Source organism: Catharus ustulatus, chromosome 3, assembly GCF_009819885.2.
Source record: "Catharus ustulatus isolate bCatUst1 chromosome 3, bCatUst1.pri.v2, whole genome shotgun sequence".
Classification (NCBI taxonomy): Eukaryota; Metazoa; Chordata; class Aves; order Passeriformes; family Turdidae; genus Catharus; species Catharus ustulatus.
The window spans coordinates 2626437-2646033 of record NC_046223.1 but is presented as its reverse complement, the minus strand read 5'-3'; the positions used below and the strand labels follow the sequence as shown (position 1 = coordinate 2646033).

General features: G+C 43.8%; 1 long non-coding RNA gene across 1 annotated transcript in view; it reads left to right on the top strand.

The window, feature by feature from the left end:
* LOC116993514 overlaps nucleotides 1-19597 on the top strand; it is a 105900-nt gene that overhangs the window by 8761 nt on the left and 77542 nt on the right. The window contains exon 2 of the long non-coding RNA XR_004417315.1: nucleotides 17693-17783. This is a non-coding gene — a long non-coding RNA (uncharacterized LOC116993514). The remainder of the gene's footprint in view (nucleotides 1-17692; nucleotides 17784-19597) is intronic.

The window sequence follows — 19597 nt, the reverse complement described above, 5'->3', positions numbered from 1 at the left end:
CATGTGAAATACATGGTAGTCTACATGGCAACATCCAAATAAATATGTTTTGCAGCTTTTAGGTGAGAAGGTGGTAAGGAAAATAGAGAAGGAGGAGCTAAATATTCTGGCAAAAATTATATGTGAATCATGGGGAAGACTCCAGAAAAAAAAGTTAGGAGATATGAATCATCACCCATGGAAAAGGGAGAGAAACATGTCAGAAACCTTTGAGTGCATTTATCCCATTTCGAGTACTTTGTACCTTTTAAAATGCAAGCCATTTGCAGCACTTGAGTTTTCCTGTGCTGTAAAATGCACCACAATCCCTTCAGTAAATAGTTTCAGCGATAAATTAACTCTCCACCCAAGTTGTGCTTTCTCTGGCTTCAGCTTCCAGCCTTGGGTCTTCTGACAACTTTGTCTCTCAGAAGGAAGTGTCCCATTGTATTTATTTTTTGTGACCTGTGCCACCATAAACTGTGATCGAGGCCCTCTGTCACCTTTCCTTTGATAAGCTGAAGGGACAGAGGGCTGTGAGTTGTTCATGATAAGGCATGTTTTCGAGTGCTTTCCCCATTCTTGTTCCTCTTTGAATCCTTCACAATTAACCAATTTCCTGCTTGAACTTTTGCCTCCGGGGCTGTCTCTGTATTCCTGTAGCAGTTGCACCTTTGCCAAAGGCGAAGGCAGGATAACGTTTCTATTCTTCCTTGAAACTCCTCTCCCTGTGCCTGAGTCTGCACTGGGCTTTGTGGCTGTGAATTGAGATTTTATAACCAGCTGATATAACCAATTTTGGTGTGGTTTAGGGTAGAGGTGGTGGATCCCCTCTTGGTTCCTGGTTGGAACCAAGTGTTTTGTCAGGGTGGATGTTGTTCAGTTTGCAGTTTGCCAAGTGATTCAGAGTGCTTTGTGTGCTCTTTGATCGAGCTCCCCTGCAGTCTCCCTGTCACCTGCAGACTTTATTAATAATGATTTTATTCCAGGGTTTTTTCAATCATTGATTTAATATGTTAAATAGCATGAGACTGAGGACTGGTGCTGCTGGCCCAGTTAAAACTATTCCTATTCAATTTTCAGACTTCTATTCACAGCTACATTTTTCAATCTAAGGTGCCAGTTTTAATCCATTTTAATTTGTGCCTTGTTTAGATTATATCATTCTACCTACTGAGTCAAAACAGTGTGGAGAATCTGATCGCATGCTTTGCAAAAATCTAAGTGCAGCATACCAACATTATCACCCTTATCAAGCTGGTCTGGGCTCTCAGTTAAAAAAAACCAAAACCAATCCCAATTAAAATCTATTTTCTGTAAACCCACACTATTAGAACATATTTGCATTTGCTCCTTTTGCTTTGTAATATATAATTTTTGGATTAACTGGCCCATTATCTTACCCAAGATGAGAATGACAGTCCTCACAGTACCTGGAGGACCCCATCTGTTTGTTTTAAATTTTGGAGAAATGTTACTTTGGTCTAGTGGAGTATTGGAAATCCCATTGTGTCCCTGTGGGGTGGACAGCTTCCATGCCTGTTCTTTGCACATTTTCCACTGACTGACTTCAAAATCTCTCCCTTTTCTAGCTGCTGTTTTAAAGTCCTTTCACTCATTGCTGAGATTGAGTGTGGTCCATTGTTTTGAGACAATATGCATATAAAATCTCTTTCCCAAATATGGAAGACAGGTATTCATTGAATTCTTACATGTTTTCCTCATTATTATTATATTTTTACTATTTTTCTTCAGTAACAGCTGACAACATTTTTGTTCTCAATACGCTTTTAAAAGTCCCAGATATCCTTTCCTCGTTGGTTTCTTTTTTTTTTTTTTTTTTCTTTTCTGACTCCCTTTGTCAAATTCCTAGAGTTATTAGCTTTTGGTTTATAATTGTTATTATCAGTATTCCTTTATATCATTAGTGCTTTGTGTTGAAACAAATGTGTTTTCATTCTATGTCTACTTTTAAACTGAGAGAAATTTTAAAATACTGTCAGTCTGTCGGTTGTGAAATTGTGGCCTTTGAAATCTACAAATATATTCTTAACACTTTTCTGATTACCATGAAAAGGCCCCTCTGTAGCTGATATTGCTCATAATTATTTCAGTATTGTGAGAACGATTTTTGTCCAACAGCAGCCATGTGAATGTACACGCTAGAATGCCCATAAACACACACACTGCTTTGGAGTCGAGTCTGGATGTTGACAACAAATATGATCGAGCCATGATCGCTGGCATTTGAGTAACCATTAATTTCTAACATCTGGGATCAGTTCCTCTGGATCTGTCATTAGGCAGTCTACCCCAAGCTGGGTTGAGTTAAGAAATTGGCTGCCTATAATTTTTGAAATTCTGAGGACTTTTTAGTGCTGGTAGCCTGAGAACACCAGCATATGCCATTCAGATTGAAGTCCCATATGTTAACACAGCTTTTTTTACCAACACATGATAAATAAGTCTTTAAAGAAGCTGGTCATCGTGTTTTTTGCACTGTTTTGGTGGGGTGCAGCAGGCACCAAGCAGCTCACTCCTTCCAGTGTGTTTGTAAGAACACAGATCTGCCAGCTATTTTCAGCTGAAGTCTTTTACACAGTGAAATCTTTATTTGTGCAGACTTGCAGAGGTGATGAGATTTTTGAGATGGTGCACTGCACCCTTTCTTTTTTGCACACCTGAGCCCATTGAGTTGGTTTATGCACGTCCTGATCACGTGAGTTTTCCTAGTAATATTAACCAAGTAAAATTTGTGCTCATAAATCAGCCATTCTAATTTCTCTCATATATTATCTGACTCCTAGCAGAAGTGTATGAGCAATTAAAGAATTTCATCCCCTTGTGTAAGTGGATGCTTTTTTAATTTTGTTCTCAACAACATGATTTTGAACTACAACCAAAAGCCTCACACCATTTGCCCAGACAGAGGTTGCATATGCAACATTTTCTGACTTTTTCAGTTCATAGGGCAGGAGGAGCCATGTAAGATCACATATCTGCACTGGCTTCTGCTCAATTTGACCAGTTGTCTTTGCAGAGAAATTTCCTACAACTTCCTTGACAGGGATGCACTCTGTCTATCCCTACAATCTTGTCTTGGTCGTTCATATAAACTCCCACCTCTGTAGTTAGTATTTTGCCAATTTTCTCTCTTTTCTAGTTCCTGTGGGGCCATTTTCATGCTTTTCCACAGGGAGTAGCTATGTTTCTGAAGGAGGATTGTTCAAAACCGCTGTACTTTATTCTTTGTCACCATCTGTGATTGCACTTTCAGCACAGTTTTGTTTCTTTTACCTTCATTACTGCTTGCACATTGACCCAAAGACTGGGGAGAGGAGGCCTTGACAGGAAAGAAAAAACCCAAAAAATAAGTAGGCATCTCTTACCCAGCACATTTGAAGGTCCCAAAATCGCTGTCTTGGGGCCAAACTCAATCAGCAGGATGAGGCAGATGGCTTGCCAAGATTTCTAACCTGGAGCCTGTGCTGTCTCCTCTGAAACACCCCTGAGGCAGCAGGAGACGTGGAGCCTGCCGTGTCCAACTGGAATGGCTCTTTCCAAGTTACTCATGGCAGGAATGCTGAGGAAAAAAAGCAGTGATTTTTGCATCTGTCCCTGAGAAACACCATTCTCCCACACTTAGCCTGGCAGATGACTTCCCAAGAGCTCTCTTCAAGTGGTAAATCGAGCTGTCGCCAGCTTCAACAGCCTGCAGAGGGGTGGGACCGGTGAGAAACACATCACAGAGGGCCAAGCCAGCTCCAGTTGTGCTTTGTTTAATGGGATCATCAAAACAGAGTGCAGTAATTTCACGATTATAAGCCACACCAGTTTGACTAAAATTTTGGTCCAAGCCCACAAGTGCGGCTTATAATCAGGTGCAGCATATATACGGACAAAGAACAAAAAGTTGCTGTTTTAGTTTGGAGGACAGGTGTCTGCTGAGAAAGTCAGGAGCTTCTCTCTGAAATGCAGACTGTAAACCCCCTCCCTCCAAATTATTATAATTTTGAAATCAAGGGGCTTTCAGGCAAAGATATGGGAATTAGGAATAACAGTTCTTTACTAGGGAAATTAAAATAGAAATACAGTACTACAAAGAAACAAACCCCAAGCCCTGACAAAGTCAGAGTAAAACCTGACACCTGTCAGGCAGGGTGTTGGCAGCAGTCCCATTCCATGGTGGCTGCATCCTCCTGCAGTGACAGATGTGGCTCAGTTGGAGCAGTGCTCCTGTACAAGGTGCAGTTTCCCTCTGGAGCTCCAGTGGTGATGTGGAGAAATCCGGCTTTCCTCTGGAGTCCAGTGGAGAAAGGGGCTCCCTTAGTGTCCCAAAAGCTCTGTTTTTATCTTGGTAAGAAATATTGGGCTCTTCCCCCTGGCTAGAGCAACTCCCAATGGGATGCAGTAATTTTATCAGTCCCACAGTGGGACTCAATGGCCATGAGCAGAAAATGACTGGCTGGAGGAAGGATGGGATGTGAAAAGATAAAGAACAATGCCGTGCCTGGTTTCAATGGATGGCCCATTAGCAGAGTATCTGCCGTTGAGATAAGGATCACTGCCCCCACCCTCAACAGATGGTGACAGAATAGATACCTTTTATCACACTCTGTATTGTAACCCAAGACAGTTGCTGACACCCGGACATGCGGCTTATAATCAGGTGTGGCTTTTAATAGTGAAATTACTGTAAGTGGCTGTTTGTGGGGTCCCTGGTCCTGGTCAGGGACTGCAGTGGTCCCTGCTCCTCGGTCATGAGCTCGGGCTGATCAGCACCTTTCTGATGCTGAGCTCTGCCTTCTCCGCCAGGTTTCCTGCAAGCTGGGAATTGATGTGGATCAGGCACGTGCCAGGGAGGTTTTTCTCCACACCTGGCTCCGACTCGCTGCCTTCCAGGATGAACCTGTCCGAGCCACGGGAGCAGCCGAGGCTGGGCTTTCCATCGAGGCTCCTTGGAATGCTAGCGCAGTGGTGAGCAAGTATTAAAAACAGAGGGAAAGATAACTGCTTGGTGTCATCCCATTCCCTAATAGGATTGCTATCCGCACTGCCTGCCTTTCCAGCAGACACTTTCAGGGTGATGTGAGAGCTGCTGCCCTTCAGCTGCATGGCTGGGGCAACCACCGAGGCATGGCCAGTCTCCAGGTGTCCTGCGCTTTTTTTCCCCTGTATATTCACTCTCTTCTCCCCCCTTTCATCCTTCCCCCCGCCCCTTTCTTTCCGTGTCCCTACCTATATATGTTTTTAATCTTTGCCTGCATCAGTGATGCCTGCAGGCGAAGCCTCCAGGGTTAGGCTCAGCGGGAAGAGGTGTGACCAGCAATCCCTTTGCTAAGGGCGTTCCTGCTGCTCGCCACTGGCTCAGGAAATCCCGGGGGACAAACCCGGATTTATTCTCAGGGTGCTGCTCACAGATGCTGTGAAGCCAGGTGCACTCCTCTGCTCCTCTCCTGGGCATGTCGCTCTCCCTTTCGAGGTGGTGATTGTGTTTGGACCCGTGCTGCGGGGAATGAATCTCGATGTAAAAATATCCATCCCTTTGAAAAGGCAGAGGGTCATATTTCTTTTAAACCATACCTCAATCAACTTGTGAAAACCTGAAATATATCTGGACAAATCAGATTTATATGAAACAAGGAAAAATATAGCAATTTTGGGGGTATTAAATTGAAGGTTCAATGTAGTTGTTCTTGGGCTAACTGGTGCTCAGGAAAATGGGGTTTAGATCGTTTTCAGAGATTCCCCTTTCTTTGCTGACAGTCAGAGAAAAGGGGCAAGAGGCTATTGCTTGTGTTTGTTCCTAAAGCAAATCACGGTTGATAGGTCCAGCTTTAGACCGACCGGCCTTGACAAGTTTCTCTGCAATTCTTTCTTGTGTGCAGTTTTTAGAAATCTTTGAACAGTGAGAAGCACAAAAGGTAGAAAGTTAACAAGACTCCACGGGGCTGTGAGATGGTACCTGACAAGGGAGGAGAGGTGCTCCTGCGACTAAAATAGGCGACACAGAAGGTGGTTTTGTGCTTGTCTGAGAAATTGGGAATCTTGTTACAGGCTAGGAAGGTCTGGTCTGCTCAGACATACAGTGTTCATAACAAAAGCTTTGGTTTCATTAGCTGAATGTTTTCAGGAGGTTTCTTGTAATTTTCAAATGTGTAATTTTTAAGTGAGTTTATTCTGAGAAATCAGTACTACAACTCAGGTATTTTGCTGGGGAGTTGTTTTTGGCTATTTTTGTGGTTATGAAACAATTGCTGGGGTGGGGGGGAGAATAAAAGCCCTTGCTTTGGCACACTGAAAAAAAAGATGTTCTTTCTCCACTCTCTATCTCCCTTGAAAGAACTTGAGGCTTCTGCTTTCCCTTTCCAAACCTGTGCAGGTAATTAACATCAATGATTTGTCCTTAAGAAGCAGCTCTGGCCTTGCATTTCAGAGAGAAATGTGGTTATTTTGGACTTAGCAAGTGTGCTTTAGGTTTTGATCCTCAGCTTTGGTTTTCTTGTTATTCCTATTGATTGTTCCAATTTGTATGCTGTTTTGCTCTGTGAGTTGTTGATCTGTTTTGTTTCTGGTCTGTTTTTCAATAGATACAGGTTTCTAATTTTCTGTTTTCTTCTTAGACTTTCAGGTTTTATTTCAACACATGTTTTCCAGGATATTTCTCTCTCTGTGGCAATGCTGTTGTATGATTATGTTGCTTGCCTCTTCTTTCCCAGAGACAATGTTAACAGATATCATGGGAGGGATATCACCCTCCTCCTCCTCCTAAATTTTATATAGAGCACTGCACTTAAGTCAGAAGCCGTATTCCCTTGCCTGTGGATTTTCCTTTGCTGGAAGGGCCAATTCGTAAAGCAGATGGGAACTGTCAGCTTTGTGTTTCTTGGGAATATGTTCCAAAATATATCCTTTACCATGGTATCTTTTGCAAGACTCTGATGTAGTAAAAAGCATTGAGATATTAAAAAACAGTTAATGGAAAACCATTAACACTCAGCCTGGAAAGAGTGGAAAAACCTTTGAAAATCCTGCTGGCTAATAATCCCTTGGTGAGAGGCCAGTGCAAGGGGGCTTCCCTGCTCTCCTCTGGAGCCCTGGCATCATTCCTGGGTACCTCCAGAGGAGAAGGTTTACTTGTTGGGAATACTGCATATGGTGGGGAAGCAAAGGAGTGTGGAAAACAACACATGCAGCTCTGAGGGAGAAAGAGTTGGAAAGCAGAGGAAAATGCCCCTGGAGCATGGGGCTGGTGCTCTGATGTTCCCATTCCTCCGTGTTCTTCCTCATTGTTTTTAAACTCTCCAAATGGCCCAGAGGGAGGAAAGCAAATGGCATTACCTCTGCCAGTGCACAGTTCAGAACCTGGTTAAACCAGTCAAAAAAGGGCCTGGTCCTTTTTAGGACCTGTTACCCTGCACTTTGGACAGCTTCTGCAGCCTGCCTGCTCCATCAGTATTTGTGCTCTCTGACCATGAATTTAAGAAAGATGTGCCAGAATTGACATTATCCTACTGGAACCAGGGGGCTTGGGGAATACTTTAAAAGCCTGGTGAAAACATGGAAGCTGCAGTTCTCCAGCGAATGCTTGTTGGCCAGAGGCACCGTGTGTGCACGTGTGTGTGTGTGCACGGGCTCTCTTCTTTTTAAAAACCTTTGGAGTGAGTTTTTTGGATACTTCAGACGTCCCTTTTTCTCACCCTCAGATTGTTCGCCGCCTCCCCAGCAGAGTGACATATTGTTTGCAGTGGAATTTGACAGGCTCAGATGGCAGTAGCTGCTGCAAGATTTTTTAGTTCTTGTTGGTGCTACGACAGGTCTCAACAAATTCCCTCGCCCACTCGCCCGTGGTGCATAAGAAACTTTCTCTAGTGCGAGGGGAGCTCGCCCATCAGTTTTGTCAAAATCTCAGCTTTCCTTTAAGCATGATGCAGAAATTCTGGCGTTCTGAATGTGACACAGATCTGCTCCACGGCAGTGATGTTTGCAGATTCGGGAAGGCAGACAGACAAAGGCGAGTGAAATGTGAGCTCCCAAATAACCCTGGCTTCTGATGGGAGTGAACTGCCTGGGGTGTGCATGGGAAGAGGCTGTGGGTTTCTGCCAAGGAGATGTGGCCCCATTCTTTGTGCTGTGTTCAGTGCCACTCTAAGTCCCTCCCCTCTTTTTCTGTGTCTTTGTCACATGTACAGGTGACAGACTTGCAAACCCACCCATCCTACCCCAAATACCAGGAGGACACATTGCCTGCAACATGAGCCTGTGAGCTGGACCCCCACTTGTGTGTGTGATGGTGTTTCTGCTGGCCACCTCTAGGCATCTTCTTTAGGATGAGCAGAAATTTGCCCTGAAAGACCCTGTTTTGTCTGCTGTGTCTGCAGAGGAACCCCCCTCTCATGGGGCTCATGGGGGGTTCTCCTGTGCAGCCTCTGTGTAAGAGAAGCACCCTGGGCTTGGCATCCCTTTGGAGTGGGATTGCTCAGGGTGACAGTGGCAGGCATGGCTCTTTTGCTGAGAAGAGATGCTTATTCTGAGGCTAAGGACATCTCCACATCCATTCTATTCCTGCAAGAGTGAAGGCTTTGGAAAACTAGAGGAGACATTTTCCAAAGCCATGGGCTTTGAGCCTTTTCTCCCACGAGCCCCGGACTTCTGGAGTGCGGCATTCACACCAAGCCATGAGCATTTCATGTTTGATTTAGGCTCAGCCTCACAAGGTTATTTTCAAGCAGTGGTCCTGGGGCTGTCCCACTCTCAGGCTTTTCCTTGGCATAAACAGCATTAGCCCGAGGCTGGCCCTCATCTGTGCCAGATGCCCACAGCCACGGCAGCAGGAAATCAATGGGGCGTGGGGATATTCCCCGCCACTGCTCGCCGCCGCTAATAGCTGTGGTGGTGTAGGAGTCCCTGTGGCATTTCCACATTACCTGGAGATTTCCCAAGGCAGGAGAAATCCTAAGGATAATTAAGCCTGTTTTATTTAGGGCTGAGCTGAGCCATCAAAGTGGCATAAAGCAGCCTAAATGGACCAGAGGATCTGGCACCTTATACGAAAACTAATCATTTTCTGAGGTGGTCTGATAATTTCCGAGGAGGATATAAAATAATTCACACCCACATGTAGCTTTTAATGAGTAGAAAGGCCTCTCTGCTGCATGTTCTGGAATTGTACTCTTTTTTTTTTGGAAAAAAAAAAAAAAAAAAGCAACCCAATGATGTTTGCATGCAACAAAGCGAGAGGGAGGCTGTGGCAGGAGCAGGAGCTTGGGGCAGTGTCTTTGTTGCTGTTTTCATCAGGGTTAAGGGCTCAGTGACCATTTGGAAACCTTTTATGGGCAAACTGGCTAGCAGCCAGTACTGCAAATTTGCACTCCTGACTTTTTGATTAGTCAGTAGTCCATCAACAGCAGTAGAAACCTGAGAAACATTTGCAGCTAACCACGTGAAAAGCAGGTGTAATAAATCAGGTTGTTCAGGTTTAGTCCCAACTGGGAAATGTGTGGATGGAGGTAGAAATGTTTCCCTACTCCTCTGCTGGTGTAGCAGAATACCTGCTGCTGCCTTGCCCCAGTCCCTCTTTCCAGCAAGATTTCAGCCTATAACAGGGATTGCATTCCCATTGGGAAATCACAGATTCTCAACGTTTTCTTTTAAGATCTGCAGTGAAATTGCGTGAATGACAACCATTCATCCATCTGATTGCAGGATCAGGAGCACGGCCTGGACTTTTAAAGCTTAAGGAGCGAGCCCTTAATTGCTCTGACTGTGCTAAGTGGAAGGAGCTCTCTCTGTGCCAGTGCCCCGATGGCAGCAGAGGCATCTTTTCTATTTATTTGCCTCTGTCCCATGGGAATCTGGAGTTGTGTCTGTGTGTGTGTATGGGGGGAGAACACCAGAGCTCTGCTCCCTGGCTCCTGCCATGTCCGTGCCCAGGCTTTTCCCGGGAGCAAATCAGCAGAGCTGGTGACAGCAGAAGCCATGAAAAGACCGTGGCAGATGTGAGCCTGCTCTCTCATACTTTATGAATACTGAATCTGCTTTTTCTTCAGGGGGAGGGTGGCGCTCTGGCTGTGTTGTTGCTCGTTATTTATCACATGTAGGGTATGCACAATACTGGAGTGGGGGTGTTGTTAATAAAAGTTGCAAAGTTGCATGCTGGAGATATATTCTGGGAGGGGAGATGCAAGAGAGAACCAGAAAGCAGGAGGGAAGTGTTGGTGCCATGGAGATGGATCCATGCTACAGACCATGGAAGAGCTTCAGGAGCATATTTAAATGATATTTTATTTTTTTTTTTCCATCTGGGTGGACTTCTGAACCAAAATGCTAATAGTGGGCTAGAATTTTATAACAGCTGCACAAGAATTCTCTCTCTCCCAAGTTATGACATTTTAGGATTAAACAAAACCTCCCTGTGTCCCTCAAGATGAATATATGAGTTGTGATCTCAGGAAAAAATTAGGGGATGTGCCTTCCAATCTCAGGAAGTGGAATTTTACAGTCTTGGGAGCAGAAGGGTGGATGGGACAGGTTTCTCAGAGGGGACACACCGCACTGAGTCCCCATCAAGAGACATCCAGCTTCCACAGTCACAGCCATACAATAACTTAGTACTGCCTTGGCTGTAGTTAATCAGAGACCTTCAGGCTCTGGCCCAGCAGTTCAATTGCTTTCCCAGGTATTAAAATAACAAAAGAAACAGAAACTATTGAAATAGGCAGAAGAAAGTGGAGCTCCTCAACACCCCCAGCATCAGGCAGGCAGCAAGAGCAGACACATCCAGGGATGGTTTGCCTGCTCAGTGCTGTGAGTTGTCAGTGGTGGAAATTTGGCAAAAAACCATTTTTATAGCAGTTTTAAGAAAAAATTAGTAACAACTAAGCAAACCGCTGAAACCAACTGAGCTGAACAAGGGAATAACAACAAAACAAAAAGCCCAGTGTGTGTCTGTTGCCTGGGGCAAGCTACAGCTGATGGATAAAGTGACAGACGAATCCTTCCCTCATTTCCATTTTAATCTCTGTCTACTAATTGTCATCAATATCATCAGGGTCACTAGACCACTAGTGCGAGTCTACAGCCTTCCACAGGAGCCACAGCTTTATCCTGCCTGCCCCCAGGGCTTTGCGCCCTTGCTAACCTGGGCTGTACCGGGGATGCCTTGCAGGGGGAGGAAGGGCCCTGGGAGCTGAGGTGGGGTGGGTGATCTTTGCCAGTGTCACACCGAAGAGGCTACCCCTAGTGTCCGGCATTAAAATACAGGACAATCCCAGCCCTCTTTGAAATGAAAATTACTCGTACTCCCTTTACGCCCAGGCCAGCATTGGAAAAAAGGGCAGCTGGGAATCCAGCTCCCGTTGGAAGAAAGGGCTCATTCCGACTCTTAAATCAATGACTGGGTGATGAAAGCGCACTTTGGATCAGACCCAAGGAGGACAGAGTCAAAGCTTTTTGTCAGTTCCCTGCCTGGTACTTTCCTTCCTTACTCTGGTGTGTGTGTGACACATGTGACGTGCCACACGAGCGCTCGAGAGGGTCTCTGCTGGTGACCAATCAGACAGTCCCTTGGAATTTCGTTCCATCACCCCCGTGCCCAGGAAAGGCGCCGCACAGCTTTGGGAAGGTAATGTTTAACCCAGGGGCTCCAAGCCAAATCCTGGCCTCTCTGTGCACAGCTTGAGCACAAATTGTGCCCATGGCAACTACGCAGCAACTTGCTAGGTTGGAAACCTCCCATCCCCACTTGGAGGCAGCCATGTGGTCCTCTGCTTCTGCTGCTAAAAAGTAATAGATTTCTGGCATTTGTACCTTTATCCTGCACCCCGTCCTCCCTGCTTTATAGGCATAGCATATTCAGGTGATTCAGACAAGGCTCTAGGTTGGAACTGCTGGAATTTTGGAATTGCTCCCTCATAACACCTTTCAACTTTTTTTTTTTTTTTTTACCCTGTGGATTCTCCTTCTTCTTTTACTAACTCACTCTTTCCCTCCCTCCACTCCTATTCCTTTGTGTTGTCCTCCCAAACATCCCTTTGGTGGTGGTACTATCTTCATCTCTTCTGCAAATCTCCCTCATTTCTCCTGAGTTACACTTTTGCTTGGACTTTCCAAATACTTTCTTTGCAATCATTCCTTGGCAGATCAGCTTCTTATTCCTTCTCCCACCTGGTAACCATTTCTTGAACAGGAGATGTGAGGATAAAAAAAATGTGCTTTTCTTAGCTCTGGTGTTGATTTGGGATCAAAGGGGAGTTCACAGTAGCTGCAGTCAGCTCCTCTGTTCATGCAGCTGTAGCTGGTGACAAGGACTCTGCAGGCTCTGAAGCACATCCATCCTTTCACTTGAGATGGTGACCCTGTTTTAGGATGCTGTGTGGTTTTGAGGTTCCACATTTGCAAGGTGGTGCCTCTGCTGCCGGAGTGGAGGCGGGGTGATCCTTGAGAGGGTCATTGTGGCCTCAAGCTGCTCCTCTTTGGTTTGCTACGCCATTGATTGTGCATTTTGACTTTTCCAGTGAATTAGGAAGGGACTGCAATATTATAATGCCTCTGTGTGTGTGTCCCTGTGGCTGTGTGGGATTTTGCCGCTGCGGTGTGCTGCAAATCCGTAAGGAATGGCTGATGCCACCTGAGCGATTCGCCGCCTGCGCTGTGGCCGGGATAGGGAGAGGCAGAGAAGCAACGCAAAAATTACCCCGTGAAGCCATCTGCTACAAATCTTCCCAGAGGAAGATTTGGAATCCCCCCGCTCCCGCGATGGAAATCTTCAGAGGCCCATGCCCTGTAAGCCGCAGTCCCCGCGGCTGCAGCTCCAGATCTTTGGAGCTTATTGGTAACATATTTGCAAAGCTGCCCTGCTGTGATCACTGATCTCTGCCAGCTTAAATTTGGGAAAATGCTTTACACAGCCTTTCCTCTCCCCTCCTTCAACCCCTGCAGGTCTATATGCAGGGAAAGAAAGATTTAGTGTTTGAGCATAAGCACTGGTCAGCCAATCTGCAGCGTATCTTCTTGAAAACCCAAAACAGGTGCTCTTGGGCCATCAAAGTCTTGAAGCAGTTAAACTTCCTTTCACCTCTGTTGCAGTTCCTTTAAAAGAAATAGAGAGATCTTCAAAAGGTGGAAGGGTGGCAGGCCAGAAACGTAAAGCGTGTGCAATCACTCAGATACAAGTGGCACCACTAAAAATTGCCTTCATATATCAGCTTATGGTTTACACACTGTGGCAGAAAGGACGCTAAAAGGTCAGCAGAAAAAAAATATATATGTCAAGCCTGGAGCTGTGACTCCAAAGGTGTGGAAAGACATGATCTGAGAAGGGTTCTAGAGGGACTGGATAAGTGCTTGATATGGCAGGATTTTTTATTTTATTTTATTTTATTTTATTTTGCAAGAGAGCTGCTTGCAAACGTCAGCACAGAAGCCAAGGTATATACTCGCAGTAACCTCTTGCTACGACCCCTGGTGACAAGACGGATAGTTCCATTCATCTGTGGGTGAACAGCACAGGCTCTCTGCATTTTTTACTTGAAGCCCTGGATGAATTTGTTTGCAGAGGGGAATGTCACCGTTGTGAATGCTCTGATCACTCATGTGCCCATAGTGAAGTCAGTAGTAGGGAAGGAGGGGGGGGAAAGAGGGGGGCAGAGCAAGGAGGAGAGCAGGCTTCTCTCTGGGGGTCTGGGGGATGCCAGCTTACATCCAGCAAAACATCTCCAACCAAACATTAATGGAGGATGTGACTTCGAAACAGAGGGATCAGCAAGTATGCTGTAAATTAATAATGTGCCCTTTTAGTAGCAATTGCTTTATGAAAATAGGTAGGGCTTTTTTTTCCCCTTCCTAGTAGAAGCAGCTCTGAAATAAGTGGGTCTCACTGGAGTTTTGTTTAAGACTGACCCCTTACTTTATTAACCGTGTAACATTTTAAGGTTGTTTTTTCCTCTCTGTCTCCTCCAGCAAGTCTCTATTGATCACTGTTTACAGTTATAATCCCTTTCAAATTTATCATCCATGACTAACACCACACGTATTGATTGGTGCTGACGGATGTCCCTGTATGGTGTATACCCACAGTGATTCTGGCTAGTGAAGTACAGTAGATATATTTTTTTTCTCTCCTTCATTTGCTTTTTATAGCTTTCTGCTCCCTCCCTTTTGTTCTCAGTCTGACTAACCTATTTCACACAAACACCGTGGGATTAACATGTCTAAATTTAGGACAATTTCTTTTTTCTTGATGAGGTCTTTGGAACAGGAAGGAAAAGAACGGGTGATGGTGGGGTTTGGGTTTTATTGTTGTTTTTTTCCCCTCAACTGGGAAGCTACTGGAAGGAGACAGGCCCTATAGGAGATCAGATTTATGAGGGACATCCACATGTCTTAACCTAAAGCCTAAAGTAACAAAGATGTAAGGGCTAGTTTTTTTAGGGACAAATTAGATGTCACTGGTGACTAAGGACAAGGTGTCCGAAATCTGGACTATAAATGGAGCCATTTGTCAACAATGCATTTTTGCTTGCCTGCTGCAACATTTCCTCCATCTCTTGTTGGCCAGAAATAGAGCTTAAGGTTAACCTCTCTTCTGAGCCACCTTGGTTTAACTTGAATTTGGAAACCTAAACCCAAATAACTTAACAAACCAAAACCCCCCAGATTCAAATGTCCTCAAGGATTTTGCTAAGGTAGCGCCACAAAATTTCTGTCACTTAAGTTACTGTTTTGCTCTTGTTAACCCAAAGCTGTGAACTTTACCTTTCAAAGGCTGGGTTCCTTTCATATTTGAATAACCCATTTGTAACTTTCTTTTTTTGTGTGTGTGCTTTATGCAATAGTTTTAGTACATGTTCTTGTACATGCATTTTATTTGGGAGTAATAAGGCAGCAAGTATAAGACAGAGTTGTTAAACCTCAGTAAAAACATTCTTTGATATTAATTTGGCATTTATTTAATATACAACCACTGTCTTATTAAATCTAACTATTTAGATTTAATAGGATAGTTTATTGTATTATAGCATTACTACTACAATGCTAAAGTTATGGTTGAAAAGGCATTTTCATTATAAACTCCTGTTTGCAGGTGCTTATAACTTCCTGAAGTACAGCACCTCTTTCATTTGAATGTGGAATCACTCACTGCACTTCTTAATTTTTTTCTTTCATCTCCTTCTCAGATACAAGGACATTTAGGTGTCAGAAATAAAAAGAAAGAAAAGCAGCAGTTACTGAGGAGCAGGCTTAGAGCTGAGAATCAAAATTCACCAAAGTAATGGTTCAGAGTTAGAGTTTGGGAAACTCTGGACCTTGATCAAGTTGCTGTGCCCATGTCTGGTAAAGCACAAAGTTGGCAATTGGATCAGTAATGTGCAGTGCCATTAAAAGAAAAAAAAAAAAAATTCTCTTCTGTGTGTGCATTTCTCCCTCACCTTGAAGGCAAACAGATTTGTCTGGTGAGGTGCTCAGGACTGGACCAGGGGTCAGTGTACTCACTGCTGAGCTGGGTTAATGACCAGGTTTTATGATGAGCAAACAGGGCCTGCCCTCAGCAGGGCTGCCTCCAGCATGGACACGTTTCTGTTCCATCCCAGCCATGCCTCTCAAAGGGTGGGCACCCACTGGTGACATCCACAGTGGCCACCCAGCTTTGCTCTGGTGTCACCGTGGGTTGACCCTTACAGCACTACTCATCTTTAGTAAATGCAATATTTAATTGCTTTCTGGGCTGAGAACCACTTGTAAACAAACCTCAGCCTCAACGGGGACTTTATAGTTAAATAAATAAACGCTGACAAAGACTGGAGACACAAAAGCCCCAAACAGGAGCACAGCACTAAACTGCCCCATAAAACCTGTGTAAAGAGACTGTTTCATGGTGTCACAACAGCAGACTTCTTGCTTTTCCACAGGCTGAATTTGCACGTGGCATAATTTTCCTTTATTTCAGTCCTGGCCTGGAAACTCCTGCTGGAGTGGCACTGAGCAGAGGGTTGATTGGTTTGTTTGTTTTTTAAATTATCAGCAGGCTTAGACAAATTTCTCATTTAGTGGTGGGAAGATCAATGCAGGAAGAGGGACATGTGCCACTGTTACAAAGGGTGCAGCCTGTTCTTGCTGCTGTAGAACATGAGCTGAGCAAAAAGCAATTCTTTTAAAGCACAGAATTTTGGTTGAACTCTTCTAGATCTATGCAGCAATTCAATCCTTTTGCTTAGGTCTAAACATCAAGTCTTTTCTGAGAATGCAAGTAGAGGTAGGTGAATTCATCAAGACAAGAGTTGTCTCCTGCTCTGGTATAATCCATTCTGGGTTTAGGAATACTTACATTTTCCTCAAATAAGCATCCTCAACTCCACTCAGAATAAAAGGATTTGTAGCTCCAAGCTTTCTGCCCTGAAAGTCCTCCCTGCAGCCCTGGCAAAGATGTTTTCAAGAAAAAACTGATAAATTAGGCAAACTTTTGTGGCAGGACTGAATTTTCTGCTGGTTATTCTCCCCAAGAAGTTTTGCACTGCTGAAAATCCTCATGCAAAATCCTTCTAATGTTCCTCAAGTGCACATCCAGTGACCACAGCAGTAACTGCTGCCTCTGTCCAAAAGAGAAAAAAAAAAGCAATAATTTAAAAGCAGCAGCTGCAAATAAATGTATTAAATGGAAGATGATCACACAGATAGCTCTGAGCAGCTCCTGAATTTTCAGAGAACATGTACTGCATTAGCACTGTTTCAGCCTATTCTGTTGGGGATTTTTTGCTGTACAGGTAGGCTTGACCTCTCTTTGCCAGTTTTAATTTTCCTGCTGTTTTTCAGTAGCTCTGTGGTCATGTTGCTAGCAAAGGAGCACTATAAATGGATTAATGAGTGTCATGAGGAAATAGGAAACTGTCTCCTTGATTTTTTTTTTTTACTGTCTTAGTCAACACAAGCATTAAAAAAATTCTGAAGATACAAGGACTGGGAATTTTCTATTTTTATTTTTTTCCTTTAGTGAGGATCGTTTAAAAATACCCCCAGGTTCATTTTTGTGTAATGCCACGCGACTTGGCATGCTTCAGATTGTAGTTAGTCACTTTTTGGTAGAATTCTCTTATGGAAAAATGTGTGCATGCCATTTCAAAATCATATTCAAACATATGGAAAATCCTTTGTGCTTGTAAAAAGTGGAAATCTGGGCAAAAATGGGCTAGCTTTATCTTAAATCCAGTCAATTTTGTTGTAAATGTAACTGGAACAGAGCTTGGTTTTTGGAGAGAGAAATTCATCTAGAAGGGTGACATTTCCTGGCTGGGCAGACCTGTTTTGAAATTTGAAATAAAACACAAAAGAAAGAGGTGAAGTGAAACACCTCTCTTGGATTTGCTTTTCTGGTAATGAAGTGAACTCTGGACTTTTTGTGGGTCTGGGTTGTCCTGTCATTGAGCCCAGAAATCTCCCAGGATTTTGGACCAATTCCAACCAAGGGAGGGTCTGGAAATACCAATATTAAACTGTAGATCACTGGGGATAGTGCAAATGTTGATTGGGAAAAGTCTGTGGAAACTTCCTTGGAAGAAGGAATGATTGTCAAGTAATTTGTATTAAGATATCTTAAAGTCACTTGACTGAACTGGAACATCAGGAGGAAAAATAATCCTTCTCCACATTAAAAAAAAAAAAAATCATAATAATTCAGACTTTCATATCTTGTAATGGTAAAACATTTTTGTTATTTCAGTTGCCAGCCTTTTCAGCTCATTGCTTCTCCACGTGGCCACAAGATTGTCATGACCTCTACACAGCTCAGCCTTGGATGGAACTTCTTACAGGTCCTTATTTTTTACTCTCTTGGGAAATGCATTTTCACATGTTTGTTGCCTGTATCTTTTCTTTTCACTTCTTTTCTCCCTTTTTTTGGCTTTTCTATTTTTTCTAACCTCAGAGGTAGCAATCCTACTGCTATTAGCAAGATGTCTATTATAGTGTCATTAAAAAAGCTATAGTCAGAGCGTGGAATGACTCACATCATGGAGGAGTTAATAATTCACTGTAATAAAAGTATAAAGTTTTATGATAAACCACTCTCAGGGGAGTTAAATATAATCCTTAGCGGGTCACACACTGACTACAAAGCTTACATTTGTAATGGTAATTTGAATTTACTACATCGCCTTTAGTTTTTAAGCGTTTGTATGTCATTAGACCTTATAAATTGATTTATATATTCAACTCCAGTATAATTCTACATAAAGGCACAATAAATTTTATGGATTATAGATATGGCATCTAAAACAGTTTAGAAAAATAATTTTATTAAATTCACTTAAACGACGGTGATGAACAGCGACGAGGACGCCAGCCCGGCTCAACTTGTGAGAACTCCACGAGGCAGGCAGGGAGCTGGGGACAGTGGTGGTGGGGACAGTGGGAGGGGACTGGGCCACCACTGGTCACCCAAGCTCTCACTAAGGACTGCAGTGTCACCAGGTGCTGATGCTTCACACAGCCACGACTGTCACTGCTCAGGGTCACTTCTCAGGGTCCCCGTTCTGCTCCAAAACTCCATCTCCTACTGGGACACGTGGGGTCCCGTGGCCAGGGCCTCCCTTAACACCCTGCTGGTGACATTGCTGGTAAGGTACAAGATCACCTGCAGGAAAGGATTGTGTTTGTGCCACAAACTAGTCACTTTTTGCTAAAATCAGGCTGCTGGGGTGCGCTGTAGTTGGCTTCAGCGGGATGTCTTTCCTCAGCACTTTGCCTCCTCTGCACTCTTTATCAGGAATAGCCTGTGAACAATGAAAAGGTCTTTTCTTTCTTCCCCCCTGCTTGGATTCAGCAAATATATTCATAAGAGGAGCCATTAAAAATGCTCATCTTGAACATTCTTTATTGATGCAATTTCAGCAGAGCTGACTGTGAGGAAGTCACTGTTGGTATTTTGCCCCGATATGGCAGATCCTGCTCAGAACCCTCATCCTGTGAAAACTTCTGTTTGTATTCCCAAGCATGTGGAGCAGTCCCTGAAAGCAGTACAGGACACAGCTCAGAAACACTTGATAAACTTCCCCGTCTGTTTCTTAAGTGGTTTGAAATAAACAACCAGCTTTTTAATGCTGCTTTTCCTAAAGTCGGTGTAATTTCAGTGCTGATCTCCGACCCCCTTTGTCTAATCCGCTGTGTAATCTTTCCCATAACAAACCTAAAAAAGATCCTTGTACTCCCTGGTGGGCAGTTATCAGTGTATTCCCCATCGCACTCACACATTAGCAAAGCTTTATCCCATCATCGCTCTGCTTTTGAAAGCATTGAGGTAAATCTCAGGTGGCATCCTGCACTCAGTGGGTGTGTCACTGATGAAATGACCCAGCCAGCTGGACAGGTTTATGTACAATTTACTGGAAATGTATTAAATGTGTCTCGGGAAATGATTCCTTAAAACGTTCTCACTGCCAGTGCAGTAAAGATTAAGACCTTGGCATGAAACAGGGAAAAAAATTAAATAATTTTCAGAAGCTTGATGTGAAATAATGATACTAACTGTACCTTAAACTCACCAAAGGATGAGCATTTAGGTTAAATTCCTACTCCTCCCTTGACTAATTCCCATAATAATGTGGCGATCTCTGAAACTTGCAGGCTG